At 39.0% G+C, this 18,894-nt stretch overlaps 1 long non-coding RNA gene across 1 annotated transcript in view; it reads right to left on the reverse strand.

Moving 5' to 3' along the window:
• Positions 1–242: 242 nt before the first annotated feature.
• Positions 243–18,894, reverse strand: part of LOC111822355 (uncharacterized) — a 50,243-nt gene continuing 31,591 nt past the window's right edge. Inside the window, exon 3 of the long non-coding RNA XR_002825631.1 lies at positions 243–305. This is a non-coding gene — a long non-coding RNA (uncharacterized LOC111822355). The remainder of the gene's footprint in view (positions 306–18,894) is intronic.

An 18,894-nucleotide genomic window follows, 5' to 3' on the forward strand; every position in this document is an offset into this window, starting at 1 on the left:
GTCCAATCCCTGTCTGAAGAGTTGGCCTCGGAAATTGTTTTAGTTCTGGGCTGATAGAGAATCCAGGGGCCATGCTTTCCGGGGTACCTCCAGTCTCAGTCAGACCATTAAGTCTGGTCTCCCTAACAAGAATTTGAGTTCTGCACCCCATCTTTCTGCTGCTCTATCAGGGATTCTCTGTTGTGTTCCCTGTCAGGGCGGTCACTGGTGGTAGCCGGGCACCATCTAGTTCTTCTGGTCTAGGGCTGATGAAGTCTCTCGTTTATGTGGCTGCAAGCTGATTCTTTAGACATCAAAGTTTTTTCCTGAAAACAGAGCATTATGTAACTGTTAATTGGGTTCCTGGGCAATTCACAAAGATAACTCTATTTGAACCATAAGGAAATACCCAAATAGGACCGTGACTCTGAGAAAAAGGGCACTCAGTGAAAGGAATACAATTTGTAGGTTATCCAAAATGAAAGCTACCCCTTTAGACAAGGGGCACCTGTGGTTCTGCTTATTGCCCCTGAGAACTCCTTCACCACCACCTTAGCTGGAGTCAGTTTAGAGGCCTCTGCTCTCCCAAATCAAATCAATGAGCAGAATTCCAGCAGAGCTTCTGTTACACTCTTGAGACCTATTAGACCAGAACTGTTGACAGGGAAGCTTTACAAGGCTTATAAACGTTTTAATTGTCCAATATTATTTTTGTCTTCTTCCAACTTTTCTCTATTATAATTAGAAAACCAGTACCAGTTGCCCCTGAGTCAATTCCAACTCATGGAGACCCCCATGTGTGTCAGAGCAGAGCTGGCTCCATAGGGTTTTCAATGGCTGATTTTTTGGAAGTAGATCACCAGGTCTTTCTTCCAAGGCATCTCTAGGTGGACTTGAATTTCCAACCTTTTGGTTGGCAGTAGAGTGCATTAACTGTTTGCACCATCCAGGAACTTCATTGTGATTAGACTAACCCTTAAAATGAAGACAGATTTTCACTGGAGCAACTATATCCCTTTTAACATGGTAAGAAGGGATACAAGGAACAGGTGAAGAACTTCTAGAAACCCAGTGAAGGGTAGTTTCTACCAAGGAGGGAAATGTTGACATGACCCTTGGCTTGTGGCAAGGATAATAATACCCACCTCATAGAGTTGTGGTGATGACTAAACTAGCTTATATATGTGGGAAACAGAACAACCAAACCAGCTGCCATAAAGTTAATTCCGACTCATGGCAACCCCATGTGCGCAGAGTAGAACTGCGCTCCATAGGGTTTTCATGGCTATGGCCTTTCAGGAGCAGAACTCCAGGCTTTTCTTCTAAGGTGTCTCTGAGTGGGTGGGTTTGAACCACCAACCTTCAGTTAGTAGTCAGCTGTTTACGTAGTTTGACCGTTTGTGTCACCCATGGACTCCTTCAAACGAATCCTGGCATATACTAGGAGCTCCATAAAGTTCACTGTAATTACTGAGGAAAAATTATGAGGTGTTGAGGACTGAAATGCCTTCCTGATTTCCCCCCACAATGTACCCAAAACTAATTTATACTCACCCGTTAAGCTGCCCCCCTTATCATTTCTTATGCATGGTAACTTTTACTTATTTTTCTTCTGTTTCTCCGTTGCCTCCCTCTGAATGTTTTATCTAGGTATTATCTATCTTAAAAATACCTAGTCAGAAAATCCTTAAGAGTTTATTTAATATAGAATCACCCCTCCATTTTTTCATTAGTGAAGCAATTTTTCTTATAAAAGAGTCCAGTAATAGCAAATGCCACAAAACTTCCCAGGATTTTGGTGAATTTTTTTAGTGAAACATATCTTGCTACACGTGGTAAAAATGAAATGAGGAGTTTGTGGAACACTTCTCCCTGATACTGCTACAGCAGTTGCTGGCTGCATGGTATAATACCTCATACCCTCTGTTAGGGACCTACCCTCTGTCCTAACCATATTTCCTTCTCAGACTGCCCTTCCTGTGTCCACTTAGCTATCATTGCCTACTGAAGTAAAACCGGAAAAGTAAACTGTGGTGCAATGACAGGAATATGGAAACTTGGGAAAGATTCTTCTTTGGAACAGACAAGAAGATGTTCCCTTTCTCCTCCAGGAAGCACAGGCTAAGTGTTCAGAACATCTAGATTAGCTGTGTGTTTTATGTATAGATATATTTGTAACAATAAAAACATTTATCAATAAAATTGTCACTCTTGTACCTATTCAAATGTTTCCTAAATACTGGCAAAGGGGGCCAAATTTTCCAGGTAACGTACAAGAGAAGGCATTTTCACTTGGATTCTTTGTTTGCCACTAATTTGGGTGAATTTTAGTTGTCTGGATTTTTATATTACTTCCCAATTTTGGAAATAATTATATAAGCAGAATTCTAGTTCCAAAGGAACCTCAAACTAGTCAGAAAATTGAGTTAGTCTTTTTTTAAAGATACTTATTGAGAGTTCACTTATCATTAGACAGTGTGCTAAGTGCTCCTTATGGATTATTTTGTTTAGTCTTCATGACAAAACTACAAAATAGGTATCATAATCACCTCCATTTTAAAGATGAGGAAACTGAGATTTAGTTAACATGCCCAGAGTTAGTGAACGGCAGAGCTCCAAGCTCAGCTTCTACCCACTTTGTTATACTGCCTCTCATCCTATTACTTTCCATTATAATAATATTCCAGTGACATCAAATTATATAGAAACCTCTTTATTATGTGACCATTGAAAATTATCATATAGATACACATTAACTAACATAGTTAGAAATATAGTAAAGCCATATTAAGTGAAAAGGGGAGGTTACTAAATAATGGGATAGGATGATCCTATTTCTGTGTATAGATATATGCACGTTATATTTACAAAGGAAAAAATCTGGAAGAATATATATCAAAATGTTAACAGCACTTGTTTCGGGGTGGTGGGATCTCAGACAACTTCAATATAAATTTTGTGGTTTTTTAAAAATCTGTATTTTTAACTTGTGTGTGTGAGTCTTTCACAATCCACTTATATTAGTGACAAGTAAGACAATATACTTCCTAAGAGAATTTTTCTTAGCTATAGAGTCTGTCATGGATTGAATTGTGTCCCCCAAAAATATCTGTCAACTTGGCTGGGTCATGATTCCCAGTATTGTATGATTGTCTGTCATTTTGTCATCTGATGTGATTTCTGTATGTGTTGTAAATTCAATCGCTATGATGTAATAAGATGGATTAGCGGCAGTTATGCTGATGAGGTATACAAGATTGGATAGTGTCTTAAGCCAATCTCTTTTGAGAGATGAAAGAGAGAAGCGAGCAGAGACATGTGGCAAACTCATACCACCAAGAAAGCAGTGCTGGGAGCACAGCGTGTCCTTCGGGCCTTAGGTTCCTGCGCAGAGAAACTCCCAGACCAAGGGAAGACTGATGACAAGGATCTTCCTCCAGAGCTGACAGAGAGAGAAAGCCTATTCCTAGAGCTGATGCCTTGAATTTGGACTTGTAGCCTACTAGACTGTGAAAGAACAAACTTCTCTTTGTTAAAGCCATCCACTTGTGGTATTTCTGTTATAGTGGCACTAAATGACTAAGACAAAGTCCAAACATATTTTACTTTGAAACATCTACAAAGTCATATTAATCTGTTTCTTTTATGACAAAACTATGAACTACACTAAGTTGTCAAAATTAGAGTCTAAGCTATTGGATGATTTTAGAGGGAAATTATTTTATTTTTAGCTGTTTCCCAAAACATCTTTATAAAATCTTATTTAATATGCTAGTTATGAAGTTTGTTATTAGTATATCAATTATATTCAAACAGTACTTTTAAGAGAATTCCATATATGTAATAAAAATAATCATCTTAAAGTTATGTTTATAATATACATCTGTTCCTCAAAGCTCAGGTTAAATTTTAAATTCTCTCTACAGCTTTCATTGAATAACCCCCCAACTCCTCACACACACTGTCCCTCTTCCTCCCTCTCTCAGTGCATTTGGGGCTAGCTAAATATTGGGAATAAGGCTGATCTTTGAAAGTTGAACTAGCAAAATCAGTTCCCAGGAAATGGGATTAGCTATCTGTTAAAATTGTTTTGTAGTAAACAATGTCCCAACATGAAACTACACATAAAAGCAGATCCTGGAGATAAGTAGCTTTACCCTGGGTGGTTCAAATGGATAAGTGCTCTTCTACTACCTGAAAGGTTGATGGTTCGAACCCACCCAGAGGTGCCTCAGAAGACAGGCCTGGTGATCTGCCTTGAAAACCTATGGAACAGTTCTATTCTGTACACATGGGGTCTCCATGAGTCGGAATGGACTCAACAGCAACTAACAACAACATCAACCAATTGTATTGAAATAATCAAGTAAATAATGTGAACAAAAATGTGGCTTTCATGGAGTCCAGAAAAAGTAATACCAAAGAGCACAAAAGTGTGCATACAGGGCTCAGTCTTTCCTCCAAGACATTGTTCATGAGCACCCTCTTATCATCCTGTATTTAGCTCGCAGTGTAGACTTTTCTATTGGGGAGTGAATGTGACACCCAGCTGACAGAGCATTTTCGCCCAATGAAGTTAGATCATTCATGGAAAATCAATAAAATGGCTTTCTGACTTTTCCACCAGTCTCTGGTGAATTGGTTCTTTCTATATCCGACACAAACCACGTATTGCACTGGGCAAATCTGTTGCAAAAGACCTCTTTAAAGTGTTGAAAAGCAAAAACGTCAATTTGAGGAGTAAGGTGCGCATGACTTGTGATATAGACATGACTTAACCTTGCCTGCTGAAATTGAAGACTTGAAGCGCTTACTGAAGAAGATCAAAGACCACAGCCTTCAGTATGAATACACCTTAACACAAAGCAAACAAAAATCCTCACCACTGCACCAATAAGCAACATCATGATAAACAGCAAATATTGACGCTGTCAAGGATTTCATTTTACTTGGATCTACAATCAACGTCCATGGAAGCAGCAGTTAAGAAATTAAATGACATATTGCATTGGGCAAATATCCTGCAAAAGACCTCTTTAAACTGTTAAAAAGCAAAGACGTCACTTTGAGGACTAGAGTACCCCTGACTCAAGCCATGGTATTTTCAATCGCCTCATGTGCATGCAAAAGCTGGACAATGAATAACGAAGAGTGAAGAAGAATTGATGCCTTTGAATTATGGTGTTGGTGAAGAATATGGAATATACCATGGACTGACAGAAGAATGAACAAATCTGTCTTGAAAGAAGTACAGCCAGAATGCTCCTTAGAAGCGAGGATGGCGAGACTTCATCTCACATACTTTGGACATGTTGTCAGGAGAGACCAGTCCCTGGAGGAGGTCATCATGCTTGATAAAGCAGAGGATCAGTGAAAATGAGGAAGACCCTCAACAGGATGGATTGACACAGTGTATGTAACAATGGGCTCAAACAGAGCGATTGTGAGGATGGCACACACAGGACCAGGCAGTGTTTCGTTCTGTTGCACATAGGGTGGCTATAAGTCAGAACCAACTCCATGGTATCTAACAGCAACGACAACACATCTGATAAATTCTAGGTTCTGGCACGTTTGATTTTTTTACTTGCATAATTAAGCAGGGGATCTCTGTGGGATACACCACCTAAGCAGCTCTACACTGACTGCATTGAGCAGAGGGGGAAGTAAACACTGGGATTTACATTCTATTCCTAAATTAGTTCAAGTGCAGGTCAAGCTGCTGTAACAAAGAGATGTGCAACCACGGTGGAATAAATAAAATGGAGGGATTTTTTTTTCTCATGTAGTAGTCCAAAGATGAGAGGCCCAGTGATGACTCAGCTCCACCATTCCCTAGGCTATTGCCCACATCTGCATGGTCAGAGCTGATACACACCAGCCACACATTTTAGCCTGAGAGAAAGAGAAGGAGAAAAAGTACAGGCCAAGTGACTTTCTTATAAGAATGTGAGCTAGAAATTACACATACTGCTTCTCACATCCCTTTAACCCAAACGGAGTCTCATGTTTTATTTTAGGTAAGAAGTTGCTCTATCCAAGGAAGCAACCCCACAGTATACATACATACATATGTACATACATACAAACACACACCAGACATAGCTACAGATGAATAAAACGTACATCAAAATATGTTCAATAGAGATAGGTTGGAATGACAAGGATTTTTTTTTTCCATTCCTCTTACTGTTCACTTTGTGGGGAGGAGGATCAATTTGCATTTTGCCAGGTGTGCAAGGTGTTGTATGTAGGCATCTTAGTTAACCAGAGTACCCAGTCAGGGAAGAGTCAGCAGACAGAAACTATCCAGTTATTTTACCAGTGAGAATTTAATATAAAGTATTGTTAACCAGTTCAAATCCATCAGCTGCTTCTTGGAAACCCTCTGGGGCATGAGTCGGAATCAACTCAATGGTACCTAATGAAGTATTGTTGACTAAAACCAGTTGCCATAGAGTTGACTCCAACCCCATGAGTGTCAGAGTAGAACTGTGCTCCACAGGATTGTCAGTGGTTGATTTTTCAGAAGTAGGTCACCAGGCTTTTCTTCTGAGGAGCCTCCAGGTGGACTCGAACAACTAGCCTTTCAGTTAGCAGCTGAGCACATTAACTGTTTGCACCACCCAAGCACTCCTAAGTTAAGAAATTACCAATTAAAAATGCCTTTTCTGCTAGGAATATATCCTAGAGAAATAAGAGTCATCACTCGAATAGACATATGCACACCTATGTTCATGGCAGCATTGTTCACAACAGCAAAACGATGGAAAAAACCTAGATGCCCATCAACAGATGAATGGATAAACAAACTATGGTACATACACACAATGGAGTACTATGCAACGAGAAAGAACAATGATGAATCTGTGAAGCATCTCATAACATGGATGAAACTGGAGGACATTATGCTGAGTGAAATAAGTCAATCACAAAAGGACAAATATTGTATGAGACCTCTATTGTAAAAACCCATGGAAAAGTTCACACACAAAATGTAACAATCTTTGTTGGTTACCAGGGATGGGAGGGGTGGGGGGGAAATACTAAATAGGCAATAGATAAGTGGTATCTTGTGTGAAGGGTGAGACAGTACACAATACAGGGGAAAGCAGCACAACTTATACAAGGAAAGGACATGGAAGCTCCATAGATACATCCAAACTCCCTGAGGGACTGAATTGCTGGGTGGAGGGCTGTTGGGACCATGGTCTCTGGGAACATCTAGCTCAATTGGCATAACACAGTTTATAAAGACAATGTTTTACATTCTACCTTCGTGCGTAGCGTCTAGGGTCTTAAAAGACTGTGAGCAGCCATCTAAGATACTCCACTGGTCTCACTCCTTCAGGAGCAAGGGAGAATGAAGAGAACAGGATACAAGGAAAAGATTAGTCCAAAGGACTAATGGACCACAGCTACCACAACCTCCACCAGACTGAGTCCAGTACAGCTAGATGGTGCCCGGCTACCACCACTGACTGCTCCGACCAGGATCACAACAGAGGGTTCTGGACAGAGCTGGAGAAGGATGTAGAACATAATTCTAACTCACAAAAAAAAGACCAGATTTACTGGCCTAAAGGAGACTGGAGAAACCCCGAGAGTATGGCCCCCAGACACCCTTTAACTCAGTGGTGAAGTTATCTCCGAGGTTCACCGTTCAGCCTGGGAGTGGACAGCCCCGTAAAACCAAACAGGACTAATGAGGTCCAGGAGTCCAGTGACAAGGGCCAGAAGGCAGAAGGGGACAAGGAAGCTGGTGATAGGGAACCCAAGGTTGAGTAAGGATATTGTTGATGTATTGTGAGATTGTTAACCATTGTCATAGGGTAACATGTATACTAACTGTTAAATGAGAAACTATTTTGTTCTGTAAGCCTTCATCTTAAGTGAGAATAGCAGCACAATTGGAAGAGCGTAGTCAATGTCACTGAACTGTGCATGTAGAAATTTTTGAAATGGTGTATCTTTGGCTATGTGTATTTTCACCAAAAGGTTGAGAAGTTAGAGAGTTGACATGTTGTGGGGTTGTTAACCAATGTCATAAAACAATATGTGTACTACTGTTTGATGAGAAACTATTTGTTCTGTAAGCCTTCACCTGAAGTACAATAAAGAAATAAAAATAAAAATGCCTTTTCTGTCTTTTCCTTCCTCTCCCATTATCTTAGCTGAGTTAGCTTCATTTAAAGACATTTTCCATTGACCACTCCCATCTCACAGAAAGCTGAGAAATGTACTTTGTATTGTTTTTAACCTGGACAGAAGTCTATGTAGGGTAACCAAAAGATCAGCAGTTTGAACCCACTAGCCACTGACAGAAGAAAGGTGTGGCAGTCTGCTTACATAAAAGATGACAGCTTTGGAAACTCTGTGGGCCAGTTCTACTCTGTCCTGTAGGGTCACTATGAGTTGAAAACAACTCAACAGCAATAGGTTTACTTAGTTTGACTAAGGAAGTGAGGAGCCTTGGTGGTGCAATGGTTAAGTGCTCAGCTGCTAACCAAAAGGTCAGTGATTCGAACCCACCAGGGCTCCAAAGACCTGGCAATCTGCTCCCATAAAGATTTCAGCCTAGGAAATGTCATGGGGCAGTTCTCCTCTGTCCTATAAGGTAGCTATGAGTCAGAATGGACCTGAAGGCACACAGCAACTAAGGAATTAGGGAAGAATGATTATTGGGTAGGCAAATAGTAGTATCTACCCAAGGGTATAGAGTCTACTATTAAATGCCTTGGCCAGGGTAACACTGCTAGTTAGTTTCTTATATATTCCAAAGAAATATTTTTACTCTCTCCTGTTGCTGCACAACTCTGAGGAGGCATATTTACATCACGGTCTATATAAATTGAGTCTCTCTATACTCTAGAGTGGTGCAGTGCACACTCATGCGATAATATGTGGCAACCCTGTCTCCTCCTTCTGCACTTGGCGGTGCTTTGTAGATAATGCCTCTCGCCTCTACCCCACTCTAATCGAAGGTTCATATTCATTGCTCCATATTTACTAGAGGAGTTAGGTCTTTGCCTATTTGTTGGGGGCCCTCATTCTGCTCAGGGGCAATAAGTCCCCAGGTTCTGCACACCTGACCAGGGTCTGCCCTGATTAGAAGTGGGAAGAGGCCCGTCATCTTGTGTTATCTTGTAACTGGATGAGTAAGGCAGGTAGTTCTCATTGCAGGCCTACTTTCTTCAATTTGTGTAAAAGAGAGGCTATATAAAACACCACTTGAGGGGTCTTATTTTCCACCACAGTTTACCAGAAGCCAACTATTTTAAGGGTTATAGGGCTTTTGCTAAGATTAATAAAGCAATACTTTGATTTTCATTCTTGAAGTATGATCCTGTGTGTATGTTCCCTTATTTAGAACCCTGAAGGATGGTAGGAAACAGCTAACAGTAGCATGTTATTATAAATAAAATGAACTAAGTTTGGAGTCTGATTTTGAAAAATCAATTGTTATATTTTTGGTTATATATCATACTAGAACATTTTAAAAGTAAATACATATATTTCTGAAAGAGTTATTCTCCTCTTCTCCGTGAAGTTGAATGTGGTGGGGGGGGACTGATTAATTAAAGATTTGGGTTAGGTGGGTTCTATTATTAGAAGTCCCTGGGTGTCGCAAAGGATTAAGCCCTGGACTACTAGCCAAAAAAGGTTGGCGGTTCAAACCTACCCAGAGGTGCCTTGGAAGACAGGCCTGGAGATCTGCTTCCAAAAGGTCACAGCCTTGAAAACCCTATGGAGCAGTTCTACTCTGCACACATGGAGTCGCCATGAGTTGGAATCAACTCCACGGCAAGTGACTACAACGACATTATTTGAAGTTTTATTGTATTAAGTCATGAATGCAATAGATTGACATCATGTCTTCCCGATAAAATAGAATGTGAGTATACCGTTCTAAATGTAGAAATCTATTTTTGAGGATGTGATCACTGAAGTCAGGAAATGAGGACACCAACTCTAATTAGTTAAAGCCTAATATCCATTGGTGTGTATTTTACTAGAGGTATTAGGTCATTACCCATTTGTTGGGGACCCTCTTTCTGTTCAGGGGAAATACGTTCCCTTCAGAGTCTTCCTCAGGCCATCTGCGGGTCTTTCAGTAAACTGAAAGTGACTGAATTAGAAAGGAATCCCCAGGGAGAGGCTGGGGAGTCCGACCAGCCCACCACCACAGAGAAGTTCAAAGCTGAGCTAAGCGCAGAAGAAAATTGTCAACCACAGGGCGGATGTGCTGCTTTCACACCCCCCAGCCATTTATTTGAAAAGCAAAGGCAGTAAATTCTCAAAGTCTTTACTATGTTAGGATTATGACAGAAGAAAAGAGAAGATAAAGAAACACTGCATTTCCCCTTTGGATGACTTCCTTGCTCACTTGTTTCTCTCAGGCGGGTTCTTTAAACCTTTTCTCTTTACTTTTGAACAGGAAATTATAAAATTAAAAGGATCATATTTAACATTTGGAAGAATTCATTTAGTTAATACAGTCACTATTTACATCTACTGTGAAAAATAGGAAAAACTCCCTGGGAAGCAGGTGCAAGCTCCAGAGGGACAAACAACAGAAATATCAACTAGTTGAACACAGCATTAAGGCAGTAATTCTAATAGTTTATTAAATAAATGAGTAATAAGAGGTTCTAAAAAGGATTAAGTGAGGCTTTGAAAAGCCAAATTAGTATGATCAGTAACACTAATAAGCCTGTTGCTGTGTTGTGGTGCCATCGCGTTGGTTCCGACTCATCAACCCTATGCACAACAGAACTAAACACTGCCCGGTCTTGCGCCATCTTCACAATTGTTGCTATAAGCCTGTCGTTGTGTTGTTAGGTGCCACTGAGTCTGTTCCAACACACAGCAACCCTATAGGACAACGTAGAACTGCCCCATAGGATTTCCAAGGAGAGGCTGGTCAATTTGAACTGCCCACCCTTTGGTTATCAGCTGCCATGGATTGAACTGTGTCCCCAAAAATATCTGTCAACTTGGCTGGATCATGATTCCCAGTATTGTATGATTGTCTACCAGTTTGTAAACCTGATGTGATTTCCTCATGTGTTGTAAACTCTATCACTATGTTGAGGTTATACTGATGAGGTTTACAAGATTAGATAGTGTCTTAATCCAATCTCTTTTGAGATATAAAAGAGAGAAGCGAGCAGAGGCACATGGGAAACTCATACCACCAAGAAAGCAGTGCCGGGAGCAGAGCACGTCCTTAGGACCTGAGGTTCAAGGGAAGATTGATAACATGGACCTTCCTCCAGAGCCGACGGAGAAGACAAAGTGTTCCCTTGGAGATGACGCTCTGAATTTGGACTTGTAGCCTACTGGACTGTGAGAGAATAAATTTCTCTTTGTTAAAGCCATCCATGTGTGGTATTTCTGTTAGAGCAGCACTAGACGACCAAGACAGCCGCTAAGCCTAGTAAGCGAAAAAACAGAAACATTCGAACGCTCCTTTGGTATGTTGGTGTCAAGTTCTCACTGTTTCCTTGTTGCCTAAGAATTGATCTAAAACACTTTATAGGTCATCCCACACACACACAGTTTGTTAAACAAAGGCAGAAGTTTGCCCAACTGTTTACCCACTTTGGGTAAGGTTTAAAAACTAAAAATATTTCTGTTGAAAGCACATTCTAATGAAAAAGCATTGGAAAAAGTTGTCTGGACAGACTGTTGCAACATGAACTATCTTTGGATGATTTTAGCACCAATTCAGCTCCTGCTGCAACCACATCTATGGGAATGGAAATTCTATACATTCAGCTAAATGATTTGCATACTGGAGCGCTCGGCAGATACTGGAACAGAAGCCCATAGCTGAGGTCTCAAGCATTTCCCACACTCTTCTCTGAACTCCTGCCTCACTTATGGTCAACACCACATAGCTTACTGCTTAGTCATGCATTACTCTATTGTTTGAGCCTCCAAGCTGATTGGAAGCTCCTTACGTGACTGAGATCATTGTTATATTTATCATGTATCCCTCTGGATGACTTTTAGAGAACTGGCCATGCCAGCATGCATTCATTCATCCATTTATTCATGGTATGCTGGGAGTCTATTATGTGCCAGAACCTATTCTATGTATATGCAGAGGATACATCAGCGAATTGCACAGGATCTTTACTCTGTACAAGGTCTGTGATTTCATAGGGCTTAAATTCAAACGACAGTAAACAACCAAGAAAAAGACCAAAAGTAATAGATATGATAGAATTAAAATGGGGTAATATGATAGGAACTGAGTGGTATTGCATTGGGTGGTCAGAGAGTGCCTCTCTGAGAAGATGACATCTAAATGAAGACCTGAATGAGCAAAGGCCTAAAAATGGAACTGGGTTGGCAGGTAAAAAAGAACAAGCTGAAACTCTGTGTGGCCGGAGCTTAATGAGAGAGGAAGAGTATGATATGCAATGAGGTGGGAAAATAGCAGAGAAAAGTTCTTAGGGCTTTGAACCCACACTCAGGCATGTGGATTCTGGTCTAAATGCAGCTTATAGTTTTGCCCAGGAAAACTACATGACTGTATTTATATTTTTAAAAATCATTCTAGCTATAGTATGCAATAGTAAACAAGAACGAAAGCTGAGAGAGTAATTAGGTTATTGCAGTAGTCTATGTAAAAAAAATGATGATTACTTGGATGAGGGTGGCATGAACAAAAATAAAGAAAAATAGATTGAGGGGATCCTTTAGTAGAGAAGGCCATTGACTGACAAGTGATAATTTGATATCTTCACCAAGTCATTCAAGATGAAAACATTGGGTCAAAGTCACTGAGTACTGGAAGGATGAATATTATACATTCATTGGATTTCTGTTTCAGTAAATATATAAATTGGACTGTGAATGATCATATTATTATTAAATATAAAATTGAAATGACAATCTACCTAAGTTCCTAGGTTCTAGCTAAGTGTAAAAGACTGCTCTGTAATTGTCTTGATGTATGAAATACAAGAATAAAAAGTTCACTGGAATTTTAATGTGTTTCCCTTGAATAAGTTTTATTTGCAATAAGTATAAGAAAGTTAAGGAGGATTGATGGGATGGGATATAGAAGTCCTTTCCTACGTGAGAAAGTCAAATGCTTCTTTTTAAAAATCATATTTTCTAATTATATAAGTAATACATTGTCATTATTAAAAAAACAAATATAAAGCTAAAGCCCACCTTAACAGCAGCTCCCCCCTCATATTAAGCTTGTCTCTAGAAGTAACAATTATACCAGTTTTGTGTGAATCCTTTGAGTCCTTTCCCCGTGTGTGTGCATGCGTGTGTGTGTGTGTGTGTGTGTGTGTGTAGTGGATTCTGTTGATGCTCTGATCCCTTTTTTTGCTTCAGTGAGTGTTAACAAAACCCATTGCCATAGAGTCAATTTCGACTCATAGTAACTCAGAGCTGCCCAGACTGATCTTAGCTTTCTTCCCCTGCCTTACCTTGATTCTCTCTCTCCCCTTTCCCTGAGAGCACTTTCCCAGTAAATCCCTCGAACAGGAATTGTCATCTCAGGCTCTGCTTCTATGGAACCCAGCAAAGACTGTATTTCTATATATCTATCTATGTATATGAGAGCAGGTTTTACACAGGTGTAACATAATGTGTGTATTATTAGGTAGTTTTCTTAAGCATCAGTTTTCTTGGCAAGCTTTCATATCAGTGTGTATAGACCTATTTTATTGTTACTAACTGCAGCACAATATTTCGTTGTAGAGACATAGAGATAATTTATCAAGCTTAAAAAATGTCCCAATGCAGTAAACCAATGTCATCATTGTTGGTTACATTTCCTTGATTACCAGAAGTAGAGTCAACTTGTATGTTTATGGTCCATTTGTATCTCCTCTGTGAATTGCTTTCACTTCCTTTGCCAATCTTTTAATTGATCTGTTTGTCTTTATTTATTATCAGTGGTTCTTTATATATTCTGAATATTGTTATTGCTCATTTTTTTGTTGGTGTGTTGCACATTTCTTTCCAAATTATCATTGCCTTTTATGTTTTTTGTTATTCAGGAATTTGATAATTTGCTGAAAACAAATTTTATATCTTTATCTTAATGCATTTACAGACTTGATTTAAGAAGACCTTTCTTATCACAAAATCATAAACTTATCATCTTATATTTTCTTCTAATACTTTATGGTTTTGTTTTTTACAATTATTCCTGTAATCCACCTGATTTTTAATTAGTGAATGGCATTAGATACTGATATAATTTTATTATTTTTTTCTAAAATGGATAGTTAATTATCCCATGTGTATGAATATATGTGTATGTGTAATAATTTTTCTTAGATCCCACGTTCAGTCCTTTAGAATATTGTATCAGCTTTACATTCAAAATATATACAGAACACAGTCACTTCCTTCCACCCCTACTGCTCTAAGCTGCCGTCCCCTATTTTCCTTGGCTTATTATGATAGCTTCCTAGCTATTCTCCCTGCTTTTGTATTTGGCCTTCCTTCTATTAGTCTATTCTCAACATAATAACAAGAATTATAAAGTTATCTATGAATCAGATAGCATCACTCCGTTGTTCAAAAGTCACCAAAAAAAAAAAAAAAATTCTTCCAAATGCTTACAAGGGTATTACATGTTCTAGGCCCCTCTTACCTTTCTGATTTTATCTTATTACTCTTCCCCTTAATCACTCTGTTCTAGCCACACTAATGTCCTTGCTTTTCAAAAGGCATAGTTCTGCTTCAGGACCTTTGCACATGCATTTGTCCCTCAGATAACCACATGGCTTGGTCCCTCATCTCTTCCAGGTCTTTGCTTAATGTTCAGGTTCTCATTTAAAATTACAACTTCCCCTTTAGTGTTTTCTACCTTCCCTTCTCAACTAATTTTTTGCATACCATTTCTCACCATATATTTTACTTGTTTATTTATTTAGTATCTAATGCCCCCCAGACACACACATACACTAGAATGTAAGCTCCATGAAGGCAGGGACTTTTTTTTCTTTCTGTTTGTTCAATGCTGTATCCTTAAAGTTGTAAAATTGCTTGGCACATAGTAAGTGCTCCTTAAGTATTTGTTGAATGAATGAATGAATGCTTTTTTGCAGCTTCTTTACAATGTGTATAATTGTGGATTTTAAAAAGTTAACCCAATTTTGGATTTCTAATCTTGGGCTTCATATCTCTTACAAAATGTGGAAATTTTCCATTATTATCTCTTTCACTGTTGGCTTCCCAAAAAGTATCTCCTTCTAGTACTTTGATCTTGACTTCTCTTATATTTACCATCTCCTTTTCCCTCTGGTTGGAATTCTCAATAATTTATTTAAGTTTATATCTTGGTGTAGATCCCTGGGTGGCGCAAACACTTTGTACTCAACTACTAACTTAAAAATTGGCTGTTGGAATCCATCTAGTGGTACCACAGAAGAAAGGCCTGGCAATCTGTTTGTGTAAAGATTACAGCCAAGAAAGCCCTACGGAGCAGTTCTTCTCTATAACACATGGGATCATCATGGTCGGAATTGACTCAATGACAACGGTTTTAGTTTTGGTTTATATTCTGATGTACTATTCTCACAGCAAGTTATATCTAATCTTTTTTTTTTTTTTAATTCCATCAGAGTTTCTAACTCCACTTATTATAGTTTTCATTTCTAATTTTTTTATTTAGTTCATTTTCAAATCAGTCTGACATTTTTCATTATTTCTTTTTCACAGTCATATTTCAATACCAGTTTTAATTATTCAAACATATTAAACATCTTTTATTATATTCTGTGCCTGGTAATTCTTTTCAAGTCTAATCCTACAACTGTTTGTTTCAGTTGACTCATTCATGACAGGTTATTTTCTTATCTATTTAGTGAATTTTGATTGTGAGATCACACTCCTTAGAACTTTATGTGTAGAGACATTTTGAGACCTGTGTTTAAGGTGCTTTCCTCTATGGAAAATATCTATTTTCTTCTACCAGTTATTTGGGAATGCTTAAACCATATTTTTGGAGCCATACAAATGTGTTAATTCTGGCACCACACTCAAGTAAGAATGGTGTTATGATGATGAAATCCAAGGGGAGACCATTTTCCCCCCTTCAACCTAGAGCTAAGGCCATTTTTCTCACTGCAGCGTATTTTTTTCTTATTTACCAAATGAGTCTATAGCCTTTTAGAAGCCCTAACTTCCGTTGGATAGTAGAAACTGCATTATGTGGACCCTAGACTTTATCTTACATTCTTCATTCTTGGCCCATTAAAACCCAAGTCCTAAATCATCACAGTTTGGCATATCTCTCAAGGAGATCCTCCAGTCCCAATACTAATTTACCTCCTGCAATTTGTGCTTTCTCATTATTGTTTGGCCTCTGAGGAAATTACCTTACTTTCTTGACAGTTAAGCTACACATTTAACAAATAAATAAATTTTCTATTTTCAAAATGTTAAGATGTATTATCACTATATTAGCTTCCTATTGTTGCTATAACAAACAACCACAATCTTGGTAGCTTAAAACAACACAAATTTATTACCTTATAATTCTAGAGATCAGAAGTCTGAAATGAGTTTCACTGAGCTAAAAGCAATGTGATGGTAGGGCTGTGTTCTTTCTGGATGCTTGAGAAGAGAATCTGTTTCTTTGCTTTTCTATCTTCCAGAGTCTACCTGAATTCCTTGGCTTGTGGTTTCTGCTTCCATTTTCCAAGTGTGTCAGTCCAGCCTCTGCTTCCATCACCACATCTCCTCTCTCTTTGCTTCTCTTGTCACGTCATCTTCTCTGGATCTGCTTCCATAATCACAACACCTTCTCTGGCTTCCCTGGCCCTCCTGACTTCCTCTTAGAAGGACCTTTATGATTATATTGGGCCCACCCAAGTAATCCAGAACAATCTTCTTACCTCAAGATCTTTACCTTAATCATATCTGCAAAGTCTCTTTAGCCCTGTAAGGTAACATATTCACAAGTTCCAAGGATTAGGATGTGGACATCTTTTGGGGACCAGTATTCAGCCTACTACCATCATTGAGAGGGTTTTAAGGATATTTAGTCCGTCAAAGTGGTAGATTTATGACACCTCCTATCTGTGGATATTTTTGAGTCGAATCATCCTTGCATTTCTGAGAAAAATCATTCTTGTACTTAGACCAAGAGGTAGTTGATCTAACAGAACAAGGGGATACTGCGTGGTTTAAAGTTAAGAAAGGTGTGTGCCAGGGTTGTATCCTTTCACCATACTTATTCAATCTGTATGCTGAGCAAATAAATGGAGAAGCTGGACTATATGAAGAAAAACATGGCATCAGGATTAGAGGAAGACTCATTAACAACCTGTGATATGCAGATGACACAACCTTGGTTACTGAAAGTGAAGAGAACTTGAAGCACCTACTGATGAAGATCAAAGACCACAGCCTTTAGTATGGACTTCATCTCAACATAAAGGAAAACAAAATTCCTCACAACTGGACCAATAAGCAACATCATGATAAACGGAAAAACGACTGAAGTTATCAAGGATTTCATTTTACTTGGATCCACAATCAACACCCATGGAAGCAGCAGTGAAGAAATCAAAGGATGCACTCACTGCATTGGGCAAATCTGCTGCAAAAGACCTTTTAAAAGTGTTAAAAAGCAAAGATGTCACTTTAAGGACTAGGGTGTGCCTGACCCAAGCCATGGTATTTTCAATCGCCTCATATGCATGTGAAAGCTGGACAATGAATAAGGAAGGCCAAAAAACAATTGATACCTTTGAATTATAGTGTTGGTGAAGAATATTGAATACACCATCCTGGTGGTGCAGTGGTTAAGAGCTCGGCTGCTAACCAAGAAGTCAAAGTTTAAATCCACCAGCTGCTTCTTGGAAATCCTATGGGGCAATTCTATTCTGTCCTATAGGGTCTCTATGAGTTGGAATCAACTCGATGCCAATGGGTTTGGTTTTGGTTTTGGGACCAGAAAAACAAATAAATCTGTTTGGAAGAAGTACAGCCAAAATGCTAACTAAAAGCAAGGATGGCAAGACTTCTTCTCGATACTTTGGACATGTTATCAGGAGGGACCAGTCCCTGGAGAAGGACATCATGCTTGGTAAAGTAGATGATCAGTGAAAAAGAGGAAGACTCTCAATGAGATGGACTGACACAGTGGCTGCAACCATGGGCTCAAGCATAGCAATGATTGTGAGGATGGCGCAGGACTGGGCTGTGTTTTCGTTCTGTTGTGCATATGGTCACTATGGGTTGGAACCTACTCGACAGCACCTAACAACAACATATACTACTGGTTTCAATTTTCTGATATTTTATTTAGTACTTTTGCATAAATCTTCGTAGGTAAGTCATTGGGAAACTTAATTGAATGGCTTGTTGAAAAAAATGACAAAAATCTTTGAAGAAACTATTGAATACACAGGCTTCAAATTCAAAGCAGGTGTTTACTTTCATTAAAGAAGGACTTTATTGAGGATGAGTGCTGTCTGTACTGAAGAAATACTGCTAATAAAAAAAAGTCTACTTTCAAAGGCACATGAATCTTCTGACTAAAAATTGAGAGAGAATTGGGAGAGGAGGATAGTCGGGTGGGAGAGTGAAGCTGAGACAGGGAGGTGAACAATGGCCTTTGCCTCAAGCTTTCACAATTATCCTATGAATCACCGCTGGGTGCTGCAGGCAGCTGAGCCCATTGGTTGCAGTTTCCCAGAAATCTTTGTGTAACATCTGGATTTCCCTGACCTTTCTGGCTTTCACTTTGCCAGACTGCCAACAATTACAGTTAGGTAAACCTCTCATTATGCCCAGAGTGGTTATTGTTTTCTTGATTGAACTTTGACAAACTTTCTTATTAAATCTTAAGTATAATATTTAATACAAATATAAGAATTTATGCAACAAGTATGAGTTATAAAGCATAATAGTAAAATAAAC

This window comes from Trichechus manatus, unplaced genomic scaffold (genome assembly GCF_000243295.1).
Source record: "Trichechus manatus latirostris isolate Lorelei unplaced genomic scaffold, TriManLat1.0 scaffold00164, whole genome shotgun sequence".
Classification (NCBI taxonomy): Eukaryota; Metazoa; Chordata; class Mammalia; order Sirenia; family Trichechidae; genus Trichechus; species Trichechus manatus.